At 42.6% G+C, this 20,802-nt stretch overlaps 1 non-coding gene across 1 annotated transcript; it reads left to right on the forward strand.

Annotated features, from left to right (window-relative positions):
- Positions 1-17,255: 17,255 nt before the first annotated feature.
- Positions 17,256-17,471, forward strand: LOC112132532 (small nucleolar RNA U3). The gene has a single exon (XR_002914287.2). It is a non-coding gene; the product is annotated as a small nucleolar RNA U3 (small nucleolar RNA).
- The last annotated feature ends 3,331 nt before the right edge of the window (positions 17,472-20,802 follow it).

The following is a 20,802-nucleotide window of genomic DNA, read 5'->3' on the forward strand; positions in this document are numbered from 1 at the left end:
CTATGTGAAAGTCACGGAAGACAATGCACCATCTGCCTGACTTGCTAGAATATTTGTGCTGGAGCCCTGAGCCATCACATAAGATGTCCCAGCATCCTGAGGCTGCCATGTTGTGAGGAAGCCCAGACTGGCCCATGTGGAAGTCCACACTGAGATGCTCTAAGATCACATAAAAAGAGAGGAGGCCCCCACAGCCCCCAACTGCCCAGGTCCAGCCAGAGTTGTGACAGCAACTCTGTGAGCTCGAACCATCCAGCCAAGTTCTTCTTAACCCCCTGACACACACAAACCAGGAGAGATAATACAATGATTGTTGTGGCTTTAAATTGCTAAGTTCTGAGTGGCTTGTTGTATGGCAATAGATGCCTAGAGCACAGATCTCTACTGCAGAGAACAAGGTACAGCCATTCAAACACTCAATTTAAAAGACTATGTAAAAACATAGCTTATTTTTCATAATATTTAGTTAAAAAATACATAAAATGTTGTGTATATTATGATTGTAGCCATTAAAAACCAATATTAAAAAGGACTTGAGTAATCACAGTGGTTCTTACATGACCTGACAGTGATGTTAGTGACACTGATGTTACTAACAATGATGTTAGGTCATGTAAGAACCGATGTGATGGTATTATTTTTGGTTATTATTGGTGGTATTATCAATAACGCCATATTAATGGTACTATTTTTCTATGTCTAAACTTACTAAAATATAATTCTAATGATTGTGTAATTAATTAATGAGAATTACCTGTCCCTCAAAGGAGAAGTAAGAGTAAAGAAATTTTATCTTAAAATATTGCATGAGAAAAATGAAAAAAATCTAAAACTTTAGAAGCACAAAAGCAGTGTGACCAAATTCACCCCTTTCCCAAGAGTCATTATAGATTGAGATGGAGCCCCTGAGGTTTGTGTGTTAAAATGTAAAAGTTGTATCCTCTGTGTTTCTAGAGTTTGAAGGGAGCCCGTGAACATTGCCCATGGCCCAATATGCACTCCAAGGGATCAGTTAATCTTATTGCTTTTATTTTCTTAAGACAAGTTATTACAGGTGTTCTGTATACAATGCATACAACATTTGAAATGCCTAAAGAAACTCTGGATTTAGAGTCTTCTCTCTCAGGACTGGCTTACAGACATCCACTCACAGCGTGTCTCCTTGTGTCCAGGATCTCTGGGAGATACTCAGTCCCTTCCATCAGGAACACATGTGGCTGCCCATAGCTCAGTGGCCTATCAACTAAAGGACACACACGCATACACTCAATGTGCAATGATGGAATAAGACTCAATAACAGAAATTAAGACTACTGTCAGTAACAGAGAGGCTCCGGAAGCACATGGCAGTCACTGGCCATTGTATTTTCTCAAATCCCATAGGGCAAAGATTGAGAAGGCCCCTCCTAGGCTGTGGAGTAAGTTACTTTGTGGCCCATCTGGAACCATGTGTGTCACGCTGGAAGAGTGGGGAAGGCCTTGGAGAGTGTGCTGTCCTTGGAGGCTGCCAGCTTGCATAGCCTACTTTCTGCTGATGCAGGTTGGGGATCAGGGGCATTACTGGAAGGATGGAACAATTACAGGCTTTTGCGGGGAAGATAGTGGTTGCTTATAGCAATAAAATTCCCTCAAACATTTGCTAAACTTCTTACCTATGTATTTGCCTGCAGTCAGTCACTCTGTGTGCAAGATCCTATCTAGACCTAATATTTATGCCTAAGACCCTAGTCTGGAGGTTGGCAAATGCTTCCTGTAAAGGGCCAAATAGTAAATATTTTAGGCTTTCTGGGCCAAAAGGCAAAATCAAGGATATTATGTAGGTACTTATGTAATAAGAGAGAAAACAAATGTCCACAGATTTTTTCATCATTTTTTAACTCAGGGCCACACAAAAACAAGTGGCAAGCTAGATTTTCTCAGTAGGTTTGCCCGGGTTGCCAACCCCACTCTGGTCTGTTACTCATCAGCCCCTGCTGCATGCCATACCCTTCTCTTTCATCTTCTTACGGCCACCATGAGGCCATCTGAACTGTAGGCTGTAAAGGGAAGACAGCACCCAATCTCATCTGTGCTGCTTTTTGTCTTTTTTTTTTTGTTTTTTGAGACGGAGTCTCGCTCTGTCACGCAGGCTGGAGTGCAGTGGCGTGATCTCGGCTCACAGCAACTTCCGCCTCCCAGGTTCAAGCGATTCTTCTGCCTCAGCCTCCCAAGTATCTGGGAATACAGGCTCCTGTCACCACGCCCGGCTAATTTTTTGTATTTTTAGTAGACACAGGGTTTCGCTGTGTTAGTCAGGATGGTCTCGATTTCCTGACCTCGTGACCCACCTGCCTCGGCCTCCCAAAGTCCTGGGATTACAGGTGTGAGCCACTGCGCCCAGCTGTCTTTTGCCTTTTTACTTTGCCGATGGTGGTGTTTGCCAGTCAGCTCTCAATAGAAGATGCTTGAGAAAAGCCTGCAGCCATAAACATATCTCCCTGTCAAGCTGCCCCCTCAGTCGTAAGCCGCAGTACAAATGGAATGGGTGCTTTCCACTCTGCCAGGTCCCCGGTTATTGGACTCTCAGTTGACTTAGATTGTCAGACACCACCAACTCTGGCCAGAGTTCATCTCTGTTACGTCAAGTGTCAAGAACCAGCCGACGAGCAAGGCATGCCAAAATTTTCCCACCAGTTTCCTAATGCTGTAGACCCAATCTGTCCTGGTCTGCTCCCCACACACTCAAGGAACAGTTTTCACCAAAACTTTTGCCACCACCTAGCAAGGTTCACCAGCTGGCTGGCCTGCAATATCTGTGGTTATTTTTTTTTTTTACTTTTATTTTAAGTTCAGAGGTACATGTGCAGGTTTGTTCCATAGGTAAATGTGTGCCATAGGAGTTTGTTGCACAGATTATTTTATCGGCAAGGTATTAAGTCTAGTATCCATTAGTTATCGCTCCTAATCCTCTCCCTCCTCCCACCCTCTATCCTCTGATGGGCTTCGGTTTGTGTTGTTCCCTTTTATGTGTCCATGTGTTCTTATCATTTATTTAGGTTGGTACAAAAGTAATTGAAGTTTTTTGCCATTACTTTTAATAGCAAAAACCACAATTGCTTTTGCACCAACCTAGAGCTCCCACTTATATGTGGGAACATGCAGTAATTGGTTTTCTATTCCTGTGTTAGTTTACTAAAGATAATGGCCTCCAGCTCCATCCATGTCCCCGCAAAGGACATAATCTGGTTCCTTTTTGTTAACCTGCAATATCTGTATCTTCACACCTACTGCCTGGCCACTTCAACTAATCCTATGTCACAAGCTAAGATTCTGTGACTTATAGCCTCCACTTCAGGGATCAGATTCTATTTCATAGCTATTGTATTCTTGACCTTGATTTCATGATCTGAGATTATAGTATCAGCTTCCACAGAGGATAGAGGAAGAGACGAAGTCAAAAAGAAAAAAAGGGCAAGTTCAAGATGCCTTTTAAAGAAGGATCTTATGAGCTGCTAAATGATGCTTTTGCTCACAGATCATCGGCCAGAAGGTATTGGCATGGCCCCATACCTAACTAAAAGAGGGGCTAAGAAATATGGTCTCCATCCTGGACAGCCATATGCCTAGTCAAAAAATGGGGTTCTATCAACTTTGTAAGTGACAGCAGTAAGTAGGGCTGACCAGCAGTCTCTGCCACAGAAAGGTACCAGTATAATTCCCATTCTGAAGATGACAACACTGAGGCTTAAAGAAGGCTAAGTGCTGCTTGAGAGTATGTGATAAAGCCGATTCCAGCCAGTGCCACCTGAGAAGTCTCCTGTTCTTAACAAAGGGTCAACTGGCTTGTATGTATTCTTCACACAAACAGCTTGAGGGTGCTCTTCCAACCTACGGATAATGCAGATTCTGGTAAAGGAAAGCTGAGGGTTTCGTGTCTGATGGCTTTTGAAAGGTTGACATTTCTTAGCAGAATTCTCAGACTAAGCTTGAGAAAATAGGGGTGTGGGGAAGAAAGCTATGGCCCATCAATGGAAAAACAAAATATGCTATATCCATAAAATAGAGTATTATTTGGCCATAAGCGGGAATGAAATACTGATGAGTATTACAACATGGATGAACATTAATAACATGATAAGTGAAAGAAGCCAGTGACAAAGAAACACATGTGGTAAGATTTCATTTCTATGAAAGGTCCAGTGTAGGCAAATCCAGACATGGAAGGTAGATCAGTGGTTGCTTGGGATTGGGAAATGAGGAAAGGAGAGTGACTGCTAAGGGGCATAGAGGTTTTTTGGGGGAGACGAAAATATTCTAGAATTGATTGTGGTGATAGTTAAAAGCTCTGGGAATATACTAACAGCCGTTGTACTATATCCTTCAAATGGGTGAATTGTGAGATATGTAAATTTTATCTCAACACATCTGTCACCAAAATAAAAAGTCCATGGAGACACTGAAACAGAAAAGTTACCTCAAGGTAGAAGCTTAATGTACACGTGAATATTTCATGTCGTTACAGAAATATTTCATAATATTTCATGAAAAGTTATGCAGTGTGGGAACATGTTACAGTAAAGTCAGCCAATGTTAGGAATCACAAGTTGTAGTTGCCATGGAAAAGATTAAACAAAAGGAGAAGGAAAGAAAGAAGGAAGAAAAGGAAGCTATGACAATCGAGAAGGGCAGGATGAATGAAATTTCCCTTAAAACTGTTAAAATGTTTTTATCCTTGTTATAGACTGATAAACCATCCTTGACATGTTTCATGACTCAATATAAGACCAAACATTCTGCATTTGCACTGAAAAATCATGTTAGAAAAAGGAACTTTCTTTAGTGACGTTGACTTGTTCAGGCAACACAGATGGTGCCAAGCACTCTCCTCTACCTAAGGCCTGGAAAGAATTATTCAAAATTTCACCTATTACCAAAGCCAGATACCTCAGAGATCACCTTCTCAGTAATTAGCCTCAGAAATTAATCCCTGCTTATTTTACAGGTCAAGCAACTAAATAATCTTTGTGTTCAGTGATTTTCCCAAGGTGGTGAATCCAACAGGAGCAGATCTTCTGATCCCCCAACCCCTGGTGAGTATATAATACTTTAATCCACACCAAGCTCAGTCCCAAAATAGCACTGAAGAAACTCAGTGAAAAGATTCAAAGTTAAGAAACTTTTGTTTAGTGTAAGCATTCTCAATAACTGTAGTTCATAGGAATGAAAATATTGTAAAACAAGAACAATGAAGAATCATGTGTAACTATTCACTGCGGCCTCTAAGAAGGAAGAATTCCTTCAAGCCAGGTCAGCTCCAGGTCTGCAAGTGTAGAGATTCTGAATAGGACAAAAGGGAGAAGAGAGAGAAAAAATACATTTTCAAGCTTCAGGTGATAGTTTTTAGGGATAAGGAAGTGAGAGTAGGAGACAAAGGCTTTCAAGAGACATCTGCTACCCTAGAAAATGACATTAAAAACAGGAGTGATGGGGAAAGTATGTTCAAGATGGTGACTGTGTAATAAGAAGGAACTAGCCTCACATATACACTGTGTGAGGAATACTATGCAGTCATAAAAAAGAATAAATTCGTGTCCTTTGCAGTGACATGAATGAAGCTGGAAACCATCATCCCCAGCAAACTAACACAGGATCAGAAAACCAAACACTGCATGTTCTCACTTATAAGTGGGAGTTGAACAATGAGAACACATGGACACAGGGAGGGGAACATCACACACCGGGGCCTGTCAGAGGGTGGGGAAAAGGGGAGGGAGAGCACCAGGACAAATACCTAATGCATGTGGGGCTTAAAACCTAGATGATGGGTTGATAGGTGCAGGAAACCACCATGACACATGTACACCTATGTAAAAAACCTGCAAGTTCACCACATGTATCCCAGAACTTAAAATAAAATGAAATAAAATAAAGAACTAGCTTCTTTTCCATTTCAATAAGAAATCAAGTAAAAAAGTGAAATATTTATAATCACCTCTTGGCCACTTTATCAGACATGCCTAACATTCTGTAATGGAATTACCACTGTGAATATCCTGTCTTGAGTTTTAATAATATTGCAAGGCAGGGCAGCGGAAAGCGCTTTGGTTTTAGAGTCTGGGGTCCTAGGAGGATGTGGACCCTCTCAGCCTCTGCTTGCTCATCAGTTGGGTGGAGGTCATTATTCCTGCCTGTATTAGTCAGGGCTCTCCAGAGAAACTGAGCCAATGGAGTATATACAGGGAGAACTATTTGTGTTAAGGAATTGGCTCAAGGGGTTGTGGCCACTGGCAAGCCTGATATTTGTGGGGCAGATCAGCAGGCTAGAAATTCAAGTCAGAGTTGATGTCTTGAGTACAAATTCTGCAGGGCAGCAGGCTGGAAGCTCAAGCAGGGTTACTATATTACAGTGGTAAGGAAAATTCGTTGTTACTCTTTGGGAAACCTCAGTCTTTGTTTGGGCCTTCAACTGATTGGATGAGGCCCAATCTCATGGTAGTGGGTAATCTGCTTTGCTAAAGTCAGCTGATTGTGAGTGTTAATCACTTCTTTAAAAATATCTTTATACAATATGTAGACTAGTGTTTGACTAAACAATTGGTCATCATAGTCCGAACAAGTTGACACATAAAGTTAATCATCATACTGCCCTCCTGCCTTATGAGTCATTAGTAATGCATCATTCTTACACATTTTCTTTATTGCTTTCTCTCAAGCACCTATTTAGTACCTGGCACACAATAGTCACAGAATAAATACTTAGTGGATGTATGGTATGATAACACTTGAAAATTATGAACAAATATATATGCTAGGCTTGACCAGTGTGGTTTGGGAGAATATGTATATTTTTGAGCATACACACTGAAGTTTCACCCATTCATGCCTTAAATTCACCATTAAACTAATACAATAGCCCAGCTATTCTACTTCCAGAAATTATTTCCACAGATATACTCACACAAATGCAAACTGGCTTAGAAACAAGATTATTTACTGCAACATGGTTTGTAAAACAAAAGTTCAAAACAACCTAAAATGTCCATCAATATGAAATTTGGCTAAGTGAACTCAACAGAATTTGAAGGGCTGAAGAAGCTCTTTACATACTGCTGTGGAAAGATCTACGAGATAGATATACTGTTAAGCAAAAACAACAAGGAGCACAACAACAAGGATAGAATGATACTAGTTTTATAAAAGAGAGAAAAGAATGGCTATATAAAAGATATAAATGTATCCTTTATGCATAATATATATTCCTAAAGGTACATAATAAATTAATCATATTGGAGAGAGGCACTGGGTATCTGGGAGAAAGAGGTGGGACTGAGACATTTTACTAAATGTCCACTTACATCTTTTTAATTTTGAACCACATGAGTATACTGCTGATTAAAAATTAAATTTAAAGAAGGAAAGAAAATGAGTTTGTTTAGTACTTGATTTAAAAATAAACAAGCAAATAAATTGGTTATTTTTTTCTAAGCTTACTTATACCTACTTTTGAACTTTATATTATCTCTTCTGGGGTCTGAGAATGACCATCTCATGGGATAGGAGGTATTGAGAAAACTAACGTAGGTTCAGTTTCAGCAGGGGGAAGACTTAAATTTTGGATTTGGGGATTGATGTTTGACTTGTAACAGAGCCTCCTCTTGAGAAAGGAAAGAAAGAGAGAGAACAAAGAGTTAGCTCAGAGGAATATTCCAGGAAATCGATCTGAGTCAGAAGCAGCAGGAAAAGTTTTTTAAGAAAGCAGGTGAAACACATTGGCCCAAACATAGCAACAGTGTAAAAAGAAATCCTAAATTATTTAGTTTAAAAACAGGACTCCAATGTCTTTACTGCATGCAGCCCATCAGAACGAAAACAAGCAAATCAGGAGAAGACTTTAGAAGATATTGTAAAAGGTGTATGCTTAGAAAATCAAGCTTGCAAACTTGCAACTCTCAGTTGGCCAGAGGTTGGCAATCCAATCTGTGAATCCAAACTGATTTTCCATCTCTTTCAGAATCCTGCTCTTTGTTTTCTAACATTTCAGCAACTCTCTGAAGCTTGGGAGGGAGCAGAAAAAGAAAATCTGAATAGTTTGTCCAGGAATTTGGATTATCAGAGTTTTTTTTAAATTCCTCTTACAAAAACTGATATTTCTCTAGATCATAATCTCTGCTATTTGTCAACTGTGTGGTCTGTTTCTTGCTGTATCAGTCAGGATATGCTGGGTTATGCTGCAGTAACAAACATCCCCCAAGTCTTAGAAGCTTTAAAAAAACAATGGTTTATGTCTCAGTCATGCAAAGTATAACCTAAGTTCTTGCACCTTCCAGACAACACTTACTTGCATGGTCACTGCAGGAGGGAAGAGAACCACACACCAGGACCAGCTCTCAAATACTTCCAACCAGAAGTGACCTGTCCCTCCTCCACTCACATTCCACTGACCAGAAAAATCACATAGAATGTCCATCTTCAGAGGGGAGAAGTACAATTCTACTGTGTCTAAAGGAGGACAGGAGGAAATACTGTCTTTCTCACTCTCTGCTCCTAAATATAAGAAGCCTTGCTATTATTGGGGTGTTTTTTTTTGTTTGTTTTTTTGTTTGTTTGTTTGTTTTTGAGATGGAGTCTCACTCTATCACCCAGGCTGGAGTGCAGTGGCACGATCTTGGCTCACTACAACCTCCACCTCCCAGGTTCAAGGGATTCTCCTGCCTCAGCCTCCCAAGAAGCTGGGATTACAGACGTGCACCACCACGCCCAGCTAATTTTTGTATTTTAGTAAAGATGGGGTTTTACCATGTTGGCCAGGCTGGTCTCGAACTCCTGACCTCAAGTGATCCACCTCCCTCAGCCTCCCAAAGTGCTAGGATTACCGGCATGAGCCACCACACCTGGCCTTGGGTTTTATTTTAATTTTTCAAACTTGCGTGTTATAGAGGTTTTTTCCTGATGCTTGAGGATAAGAGTGTCTGAATGAATTAACTTGTGAGACACAAGTTTGGCCACTCCTGGCCTGCTTCTTCTCTGACATAAACTACCATTTGAAAGTTATTTTCATACACCAAGGCAACCATAAGGGCTCTATTAGTAGTAGCTATTCCATAGGTTTCCATTTTTGTGAGCCATTCTCATTCCTTTTGTCACTCTCCCTTGTCATTAATGACAAAAATTTGTAAAATTAGAGAATTCTGTTATCTTGGAACCAAGTTTCAGAATGTCTAAACTGACAAGGCCCTTAGCAAATGCTTCCAACTCACCAGTTTCCCACTTCACATTGCAGAGGGGAAACCTGAAGTCCAAAAATGGAAATGACTTGCCAAAAATTACAAAGCAAATACATGGGCATTGTTTTATTTTATTTTATTTTATTTTATCTTATTTTATTTTATTTTATTTTATTTTATTTTTGAGACAGAGTCTTGCTCTGTTGCCCAGGCTGGAGTGCAGTGGCATGATCTCAGCTCACTGCAGGCTCTGCCTCCCGGGGTTCACGCCATTCTCCTGCCTCAGCCTCCCTAGTAGCTGGGACTACAGGCACCTGCTACCACGCCCGGCTAATTTTTTTGTATTTTTTTTAGTAGAGACGGGGTTTCGCCATGTTAGCCAGGATGGTCTCGATCTCGTGACCTCATGATCTGCCCGCCTCGGCCTCCCAAAGTGCTGGGATTACAGGCGTGAGCCACCACGCCCAGCCATGGGCATTGTTTTAAACCACTAAATATGTAGTAATTTGTTACATAGCAATAGAAAACTAATGCAAAGTTGTGATCTTTCAAGAGTGCTTATATTTTAACTAGGCCCATATTAAGACCTAAAGCACTAATAGACACTAAAAGCTATAAAAAGACCTTGGCATTCCACAGTTGCTTCTGTGTGTAACTCAAAATATAACGTTATTTTTTGAAATTACACATAGCTTACATGTATGGTGTAATATAAATAAGTTCCTTATAGATTTTCTGATTACAAAAGTCTGAATCTTCTCATTAAAATAAAACTTTTCTCCTTTCTTTCATTTTATTGGCTAATCCACCATTGATTTTTAAGATAAGGAGCCTTAAATGAAAATGTTTAATTATAACATTTCAAAAATCAGGATAGGAATGGGGCACATGGATGGTAGGGAAAGAGACCCTCCTGGGGTCCAGAAGTCACATTAATCTCAGTTATCCTCCCAGTCAACAGCCCGACTACCCTGGGAGACCAGATTTTGTGGCAGCAGGGCACTGGCAAATGGTCCCTTGTATTCCCGACTGGGTTCTCTCGCTTCTGCCTTGCTTCTGACAGATGCTTCTCCTGCCATCCCCTCCAACCACGCCAGTGAACTCAACAATCCAGTGAAATTACCAGATGCTATTCAAGCCACAGGTGAAGCTACTTTCAGGTTGCCTCTGAGGGGAGAAAAATCAGTGAGGCTGATGGACTGTCCCAGGGTCCAGGGCTGCCAAGGTCAGCTGTGCAGCCTGCCAGTGCTCCACTACAAGTGCAGGAGTCCTCCCTCATCTGTGGTTTCAGTTACCCACGGTCAAGCAAAAACATTAAGTGAAAAATCCCGGAAATAAGCAATGCATCGGTTTTAAATTGCATACCCTTCTGAGTAGCACGACGAAATCTCAGGCTGTCTTCCTCCATCCTGCTAGGGATGGGAATCCTTTTTTTGCCCAGCATTTCCACACTGTCTGTGCCATCCACCCCTTAGTCCTTTAATAGCTGTCTCAATTATCAAATTGACTGTCCAAGTATTACAGTGGTTATGTTCAAGTGATTCTTATTTTACTTAATAATGGCCTTAAGTACAAGAGTATTGATGCTGGCTTATTGTTATAATTGTTCTATTTTGTTATTATTGTTGTTAATCTCTTACTGTGCCTAATTTATAAATTAATCTTTATCATAGATATGTATGTATAGGAAAAAAGAGGGTATATATAGGGTTTGGTGCTATCTGCAATTTCAGGCATCCACTGACAGTCTTGGGAAAGATCCCCTGTGAATAAAAGAGAACTACTGCAAGCCGAAAGTTCCCAAAGCAACTTCCCCTTTCAGGGTAGCCACTGCTATTCCTTTTATTGGATTATAAAGGGGTGATTGAGTAAGAGGCAGGGAGAGAGAATTTAAGGGAGAAGGTGCTCACACCTGAGTAAAAGAGCAGATTTCAGGTCACTAAGAAATAGATACTCAATTCTACACACCTTGAGCAACTAAAGAAGCCATCCTGGCAGCCCTTAAAGCAGTCCTGTACAGGCTGAGTGACAGCTTTGACTGCCTGTCTCCAAATCTTTCCACCCGCCCTTGCTACCTGGGACCCAGGGCAGGGCACTTGCCTTCTCTAAGCTTTCTTTTCCTCACCTGTAAAATGGGGCTAATAAGAGCAGGTTCCTCATGACATTGCTTTGTTGAGTGAATGAATTAAAATATATAAAGTCTTTGGGCTCTGTGTCTGGCAGATAAAAAGTGCTCACAACTCAGCCAGGCGTGGTGGCTCACGCCTGTAATCCCAGCACTTTGGGAGGCCGAGGTGGGTGGATCACAAGGTCAGGAGTTCGAGACCAGCCTAGCCAACATAGTGAAACCCCTTATCTGCTAAAAAATACAAAAAAAAAAATAAGCCAGGCATGGTAGCCGGTGCCTGTAATCCCAGCTACTCGGCAGGCTGAGGCAGGAGAATTGCTTGAACCCGGGAGGCAGAGGTTGCAGTGAGCCGAGATCGAGCCATTGCACTCCAGCCCAGGCAATAGTGTGAGACTGTCTAAAAAAAAGAAAGTGCTCACAACTCTACTACCAAGGCACTCTGTTTCTGTTTTTCATTTGTTTGTTTTTAGAGACAGATTCTCGCTCTGTCACCCAGGCTAGAGAGCAGTGGCATAATCATAGCCCACTGCAGCTTAGATCTCCTGGATTCAAGCAATCCTTCCAGCTCAGCCTCCTGAGTAGCTGGAACTACAAGTGCATAGCACCACGCCCAGCTAATTTTGTGGGGTGCTTTTTTTTGAGACAGGGTGTCACTCTGTTGCCTTGGCTGGAGTGCGGTGGCATCATCTCAGCTCACCAGACCCTCAACCTCCCCAGGCTCAGGTGACCTTCCCACCTCAGCCTCCCGAGTAGCTGAGATTACAGGCACATGGCACGCCACCACACCCGGCTAATTTTTGTATTTTTAGTAGAGACAGGATTTCGCCATGTTGCCTAGGCTGGTCTCAAACTCCTGAGCTCAAGTGATCTGCCCACCTCGGCTTCCCAAAGTGCTGGGGTTACATGCGTGAGCCACCACGCCTGGCCTAATCTTTTTATTTCTAGTAGAGATGAGATCTCACTATGTCACGCAGGCTGGTCTCAAACTTCTGACCTCAAGCAATCATCTCATCTCAGCCTTCTCTTTCTAATCTTCAGTAGGCTTGCTCCCACCATGGAAGAAAAAAGACAACCATTCTCCACCTTCCTTCCCATGTTCAGCAAGAGCCTTGGTCTTGTTTAAGAGATCCACTTCCCTTGCTTACAAGATAAATGCTGGTAGCACAGCTGTAGTTTTCTCTGTGTTTGGAGGAAGCGGCCCTACTTCAACCACTAGTTATCACCTCACCTCCACTGAACAGCCTGCCTTCCATGCAGCAGGCCATTCATGTGGGCAATTGATTTTGTTTTTTTAATTTGGGGCTAGAGGCAACTGGCTTTCTTTAAGCAATGGAATCATGGCTCTGCTATTTCCCAGTTGAGAGGAGGTCTGGACTTCGTGTGAGGAGAAGTTATGTCTGTTGCCCGTTCCAAGTTTCCCAGAGAATGAATCACCTCTGCTTGCAGGTAAATATGGATGGCCAGCCCAATCCAGCACAAGTGTGCAGCCTCTGCATGCTGGTGCCCATCTGGAGAGGGGAAACGACAGATCATGCCTTGCCCAAGGCATTTAGCAAATTGCAGGCCAGCTCTCAGAGCAACAATAAAAACCAATGTGAAGAAACAGAAGCAAAAAAGATTATGGCTTTAAGCTCTGTGGTCTTTATTTGAAGAGGAGTTAAGGAAGCAGCTTTGAACCCAATATGAAGAGGACAGTGTAGGAGGCTGATGGAGCCACAAACTCAACCAACTTTTGAAGCCAACTCGCAAAGCTGCATCACATTGGAAATAAATTACCCAGAAGGCCTTTAAACTCACAGTTCAAAAATTACATTCCTTTGGTCAACTTTCCAGTGTAGCCTTTGGAGGGCCTTTCTCCTCTGAGCCCTGTTGCTCAAGGTAAGATGAAAACACAAATAAGAGATTCCAATGAACTCTTTGGTCCCCACAGGGCTGGTCTACTTGGCCCACATGAGCTCTAACATCTCTGAGCAAAGTTGTCTGTCACTCAAATTCACAGGTGGAAAACTCAGATTCCAAAAGCCCCACTGATGAGACACAACAGCAGATATATTATCGGAGCAACATGAAGTGAAGGGATGTTTTCCTATTTTCAGTGTAGAATCATTATCTCATGGTCTAAACCTCCTGGTTAGAACATGGGGAGTCGTTTATTCCGAAATGTGCCTGTTTCATTTGTCCACAAAGTGGATTGTAATGGGCTCTTTCCCAAAGGGAGCAACAGCAAGAACGGAAATGTAATTTATTTTTTATTGCTGAGTTGGGCCTTTTCAAATGATTTTTGCAGACACATCTTTAATAGATTTTCAGACATATTTTATTTGTTGAAAAATTTCCATACCCTTGCATAATTTCAATTATTCAATGGAAACCACAGTTTGGGGAATTGTTCCAGCCATTTATTCAGCCCTTGGAATAAGCCATATTTATTACTTAAATTGATTACTTTGTCCGTTTGGAGATTAGCTCAGATGAATGGGGATTAAGAGAGAATGTGTTTGAGATCCCTTCCCCCTGCAGTCACACAGGGGCCTTTTGCTTTTTGGAGTACCTCATGGGCAGCTTCGAATCTGGCCTTTCTTGTTGGTGTGGTCTTGGTGAAGGGGTTCAGGAGAGCGGGGAGTCTTTGAGAGCATGGTTTCACTGAAGATGACGCAATCAGCTGCAAGCCACAGAAAGCCTGACTGCAGAGCATTCCCAGGCAGGAGTTTGTTCATTCGCAAAAGAACAACTCTGCAGCTAGGCAGTCACTGCCCTTTGTTCGGAGGTTCGATGATACCTGGATGACATGGTTCAATGATACCTGGACGATGTCTCTACATGTGTTTTAGCCAAAAATGGCTGCTGCAAGTAAGAGCATCACGGCCATGAAGAAGAGGAAAGACGGAAGGGCCACTTCAGCACGATCTGTCTCTTTTTATTAGGAAATCAAAAACTTTTCAAGAAGCCTCCTGCTGATGTCTGCTTACCTCCACTACCACCCTTGGTCCGAGGTACCATCATATGAGCCAGTGCCTAGGATGGCTCCCACCTTCTTCCCTTCCCTGATTCTGTCTATTCTCAATACAGCAACCACAGTGAGCACATTGAAGGAAAAGTGGGACCGTGCCAGTCCTCTGCTCCAAACCCTCCAACAGCTTCCCACCATACTCAAGAGTAAAGTCCAGGCTCCTCGGAGGGGCTTAGGAGGACTGTGTGATCTGGCCGCCCCATCTCTGCTCTGACTTCACCCCTACTGCATATTCCTTTCTCCTCCTACTGCACATTCCAGCCCAGGCTCCCACTGCTTTATCGCAGGCCAGGCACGCTCCCTTACTGGGCTTTTGCACTTGCTATTCCCTCTGTCTGGCATGATGTCTGCCTCTAACCTCCCAGTTTACCCCCTCACCTCCTTCAGCCTTTGCTCACATTTCAGCTTTGCGCTGAGGCCCTTCCTGACCATCCTATTCATCATTCCAACTTCCCTTCCCCCATCCCTTCCATGCTTTATTTTTCATAGCATTATCTAACGCATATATAGTCATGTGTCACTTAACAGGGACGTGTTCTGAGAAATATGTTGTTAGCCAATTTCATCATTATGTGGACATCTTAGATTTTACTTACACTAACCTTGATGATATAGCCTACCATGCACACACCTAGGCTATATGGTATGACCTATTATCCTGGACTACAGACCTGTTCAGCAGGCTACTGTACTGAATACTATAGGCAATTACAACACAATGGTAAGTGTTTCTGTATCTAAACATATTCTAACATAGAAAAAGTACAGTAAAAATATGGGCTTCTAATCTTATGGGATCACCATTGTATATGCCATCTGTCATTGTCCAAAACATCTTCATGTGGAGCATGACTGTACCTATTTCTCCTTTCTGTCTGTCTCCTCTGTGACAAAAATAGTGCCTGGCACATACTAAATGTCCTCATACTCTCTGTTGAGCAATGCATAGAAGCATGAGAGAATGGATGGGGTGAAAATGACTTGCATGGTCCTTACAAGCAAGCGTTTGGTGCCCCGGCCTCTGAGCAAGAGGTCCTGAGGGGAAAGGAGACTGGGAATGACTTTTGAGTTGTGAAGAAATAGTTTGTGCCATGTAGATCCACTCACTCTTCTCCATGAAGGCAAATTCCCAACCTGAAACTACTTGCAAATGTTCATAGCAAAGCTGCTCAAGTTAATTTTGCTTTTTCTCATTAAGTGAGAATCCAAAAGGTTAGTTAGAGTATTCCGTGTAGGGAAAGGATTAACAATAAATAAATAAGTCAGAAATATTGATAGACCCCTCATGTGTTATTTTATTCTTTAAATGCAGAAGACAGCCCTGTGAGATGGGTTTAACAATCTACATGTCACAGGGGAGGAGCGCGAGGTTCAGAGACGCTGAGGAATGTGCCCACAGACTCTCAGCTGGCATAGAAAGCTGGGGGTTTAGCCTCCAGGTTCAGTGTTCTCAACACTGTCCAGGTGTCTCCTAACAGATACATTGACGTCCTAATGTTTGTATCTGCAGTTGAAAACTTGTCTTCTAGAAACCCATGGACTCTGGCATCCTCACTGCTGCCTGGAAAAGGTAGAAAACAATAAGATTTAAATCCTAGGCAAATTATAAGTGTGATTCCAGGAAGTCTAGGAAGGCCCACTTGCCCTCAGCTCAAAATATGCCTCACCTGTGTCCAAGCTGCTGCCTGACACTCCTCCAGCCAAGGTTAAAGCTTTTATGAATTTAAATGCTCATTGGATCTAGGCTCACTCACAAATTAATCCTGAAGCTATTTTGATTTTTGTTTGTTTGTTTCTTTGCTATTTCACTGCTTGTTCACCTATCACAGGCTTTTGCATGTCATCCTAGAGTGTAAGCTGCTGAGGAGGGAACCATGTCCTGCACACCTGGCATAGCATTCTTCCCCACCTGTCAGTCTTAAATAAACACTTGTTGATTGATTACTGTATAAAGTACAAGACACGCATCTCTGGGATCTATGTGTTTGCAGAAGTGTGCTGTGGAGAAAGCAGGGGCCTTGGGAAGCACAATCACCTCGGTTTCCATCCTGATTCAGCTACTTATCACTTATTGGATCTTCCACCAGTGCCTTCATCTCCTGAGCCCCAGTTTTCTTTTTTTTAAATATTTTTAATTTTTTATCTCCATAGGTTTTTGGGGAACAGGTGTCATTTGGTTACATGAGTAAGTTCTTTGGTGGTGATTTGTGAGATTTTGGTGCACCCATTACCCAAGCAATATACACTGAACCCAATTAGTAGTCTTTTATCTCTCACCCCCTTCCCACCCTTTTTCCCGCTGAGTTCCCAAAGTCCATTGTGTCATTCTTATGCTCATAGCTTGGCTCCCACTTATGAGTGAGAACATACGATATTTGGTTTTTCATTCCTGGGTTGCTTCACTTAGAATAATAGTCTCCAATCCCATCCAGGTTGCTGCAAATGCCATTAATTCATTCCTTTTTATGGCTGAGTAGTATTCCACTGGATATGTATATATATCAGAGTTTCTTTATCCACTCATTGATTGATAGGCATTTGTGTTGGTTCCACATTTTCACAATTGTGAATCGCGCTGCTATAAACATGTGTGAGCCAAGTATCTTTTTTTATAATGACTTCTTTTCCTCCGGGTACATACCAAGTAGGGGGTTGCTGGATCAAATGGTAGTTCTACTTTTAGTTCTTTAAGGAATCTCCACACTCTTTTCCATAGTGGTTGTGATAGTTACATTCCCACCAGCAGTGTAGAAGTCTTCCCTTTTTACCACATCCATGCCAACAGCTATTAATTTTTCAGTTTTTAATTACAGCCATTCTTGCAGGAGTAAGGTGGTATCACATTGTGGTTTTCACATCTGTAAAATGGGCACGACAATACCTGCCCACTGGTTTATTAAGAGGAATGAATTGCAAGACTGTAGTTTCAGAGATTGTTTCTATAGTTTGCTACTAGAGAAGTTTCTCTGAACGTGTAGAGCCCCAGAAACCACCGGGTGGAGGTGCAGCATCCTCTCCTGAGGTGAAGCCGGCTCTTGATGTTGCTTCACTGCAACTACCTTTTGCCATGGATGATCATCCTTCTCCTCCTCTGGCAGAAGGAGAGGGAGAGGACATAAGTCTGAGTGGTATCTCAAAAAAAAAAAAAAGTGGGGAGATAAGTTGGGAATGTTTGTAAAAAGCCTGGCACAGTGCCTCACCTATCTGGTCTGAGTCAGAATCAGAATGAGTGCCCCTTGATTATGGCCACTGCTCTATGGCCACTGCTCTAGCTGACTGGGAGAGCCTACTGGAAAGAGCTCCTGAGAGCAGCAACTTCTTTTCCTGAAGGGCCAGAGGCTCCACTGAGGCATCATCTCAGAGAAGCACTGCAGTTTTAGGAGCAAAAGAAAAACAGGCAGGAGGACAGGGTCACACCAAGCCTGCCCTGAAGGAAGACAGAAGATAGTCACCCTTCAGTGAACAGAAGCCACAAGGCTTAGCTCCATCCTGGGCTCAGAACACATTCAGAATAGATTCACTGGGTTAGAACAAGAAGCCAGAAATGCTGTACCCCTGGACACAACAGTCTCTCAGCTAGCCACCGATGAGAGAGAAGCTGAGCGACGCGGGATGAGAGAGCACCAAGGTTTCTGTCTGAGCCCATTTCTAAGCACCAAGCCTGCTCTCTCAACTATTTCCAGGAGTGGCTACCCACGTCCCCACCACACCCATCTATTCCTTGGGACCAGTAGCAGAAGCTTCTCGAATCTCTTCTCTACCCTCCCCAGATGTGACTCTCCCACCCTTCCCTGCAGTGCAGTAGATTACCTTTTTCCCTGACCCACCCCTCAGCTTCTACAGCAAAGGCAGTTGTCCCCCACTCCACTGTATAGACCTGCACTGTGGTCGACTACTACAATCTTCTCAGATGTGTGGCTACTGAGTGTGTGAATCATGGCTAGTCCAAATTCAGATGTTTTGTAAGGGCAAAATGCACACCGGATTCTGATAACTTAGTGTATTCGTCCATTTTGCATTGCTATAAAGGAATACTTGAGGCTGGGTTATTTACAAAGAAAGGAGATTTACTTGGCTCTCACTTCTGAAGCCTATACAAGAAACATTTTGCCAGCATCTGCTTCTGGTGAGGCCTCAGGAAGCTTCCAATCATCGTGGAAAGTGAAGGGGGAGCAGGTATCTCACATGGACAGACAAGGAGCAACAGAGAAGAGGAGTTTCCAGGCTCTTTCCACAGTCAGATCTTTTGGGAACTAATAAAGCAAGAACTCACTCATTAACATAAGGGCACAGAGCCATGCATGAGGGATCTGCCCCCATGACCAAAACATCTCCTGCCAGGCCCCACCTCCAACAGTGGGGGTCACATTTCAGCATGAGATTTGGAGGGGATAAATATCCTCTATCACTTAGCATTTTTTAAAAAGCAAAATGTCTCGCGAATACCTTTTTAGATTGATTACTAATTGAAAGGATAAGGCCGGGCACAGTGGCTCATGCCTGTAATCCCAGCACTTTGGGAAGCCAAGGCGGGTGGATCACGAGGTCAGCAGTTCGAGACCAGCCTGATCAGCATGGTGAAATCTCATCTTTACTTAAAATACAAAAAAAAAAAACTAGCTGGGCATGGTGGTGGGAGCCTGTAATCCCAGCTACTTGGGAGGCTGACACAGGAGAATCGCTTGAAACTGGAAGGTGGTTGCAGTGAGCCGAGATTGTGCCACTGCACTCTAGCCTGGGCAATAAAAGCAAAACTCCGTCTCAAAACAAAAAAAAATTGAAAGGATAATTTTGACTACAGTGGATTAAAATAAAATATACTGTTACAATTAATTTCACATGCGGTTTGTTGTTGTTTTACCTTTTTAAACACGGCAACTAGAAAATTCTAAATTACATTGGGAGCTAAAATCTATGGCTCACATAATGCTGCTGTACAATGCTGGTGTGAACTATCACGACACTGTTATACTATTATTATTTGTTTTATCTCTGCCTCACTCACTAGACAGGGAACTTAAGGAGAATAGGAAGAGTACCTTCCACTGCTACGAGAGATGCTTAATACATTACAAATATTCCATAAATTCTTGTTGAGGGAATAAAGCTATGACCAAAAAAAAAAAAAAAAACTAAAAGTATTCAATGATTCTGAAATATTTAAAAAATCACTGAAAATCATGTACTATATTGACTTGCCCACAACACTAGTCTCTTTGGTGTAAAGATAACATTCAATTCATGTGCTTGGTATATGCTAGAGTTTGGTTTGTTTGACCCCTCCAAATCTCACTTTAAAATGTGATTCCCAGTGTTGGAGGTGGGACCTGGTGGAAGATGTTTGGGTTATGAAAGAAGATCCCTCACGAATGGCTTGGTGCCATCCTCAAGGTAATGAGTGAGTTTTTACCCTATTCCTCCTGAAAGAAAGAGCCTGGCACCTCCTTCCCCACCTCTCTCTCTCTCTCTCTCTCTCAAACACACAAACACAAACACACACACACACACACACACACCATGTGATCTCTGCAAACTGGCTCCCTTTGCCTTCCACCATGAGTGGAAGCAGCCTGAGGCCTCACCAGATGTAGGTGCTGGTGCCATGTTTCTTGTATAGTCTACAGATCTGTGAGCCAAATAAAAGTCTTTTCTTTATTAAACTACCCAGCCTCAAGTATTTCTTCATAGCAACACAAACAGATGAAGACAGTATGCATGCTCATATATTTCCACGGGTGTAAAATAAATGAATCTTCCAACACTACACTGGACCTCAAGCACATAAACTCAAGCGTGACTGTTGCCCTGGCTCAGAATTTGGCTGACAGTTGGCTGCCCCATTTACTTCCTTGTTGGCCCTATGGGCAGTCCTTGAACCAGTAGCATGAGCACCACCAGGGAGCTTGTTAGAAATGCAGAGCTTCCATCTACACTCCAGACCTATTGAATCAGATCAGAAGCTTCTCTATAACCAGATCTCTGGTTAATTTTAGGTTAAGTGTAAGCCCTTAACATTTGAGAAGCCTGAACTATGTGTTTTTGTTTCTCAGCTCTAAGGAAGAGAGTCACCTGGAAAGTTGGCTATTATTCCTCTTCATTCTCCACACATTTTTTGCTAAAAACCATAGTGAGCATTCACTTTGCATAAGGTGCTATGAACCAGACACATGGCTCTTGGTTGTGTGACTTGTATCACTCATTACTGATGAGCTCTCACTGTTTGTGGAGGCAGCTGGACACCCTGGATGCTGGATGCCAAAGAGCACTTCAGGAGGGCTCTGAAGAGGCCAGAAATGGTACAAAATAGCCCCGTGTCTGCAGAGAATCTACACACAGCACTTTTATGAGTCTTGCCTTCTCAGGGTGGCCAGAGGAAAGAAAGCAGCCAACACTGCCTTTCTCCAAAGAAGGAAATTTTGCCAGAGTCTGTTCGTCTCCATGGAGACCCAGGAATCTGCAAA

Source organism: Pongo abelii, chromosome 11 (assembly GCF_028885655.2).
Source record: "Pongo abelii isolate AG06213 chromosome 11, NHGRI_mPonAbe1-v2.0_pri, whole genome shotgun sequence".
Classification (NCBI taxonomy): Eukaryota; Metazoa; Chordata; class Mammalia; order Primates; family Hominidae; genus Pongo; species Pongo abelii.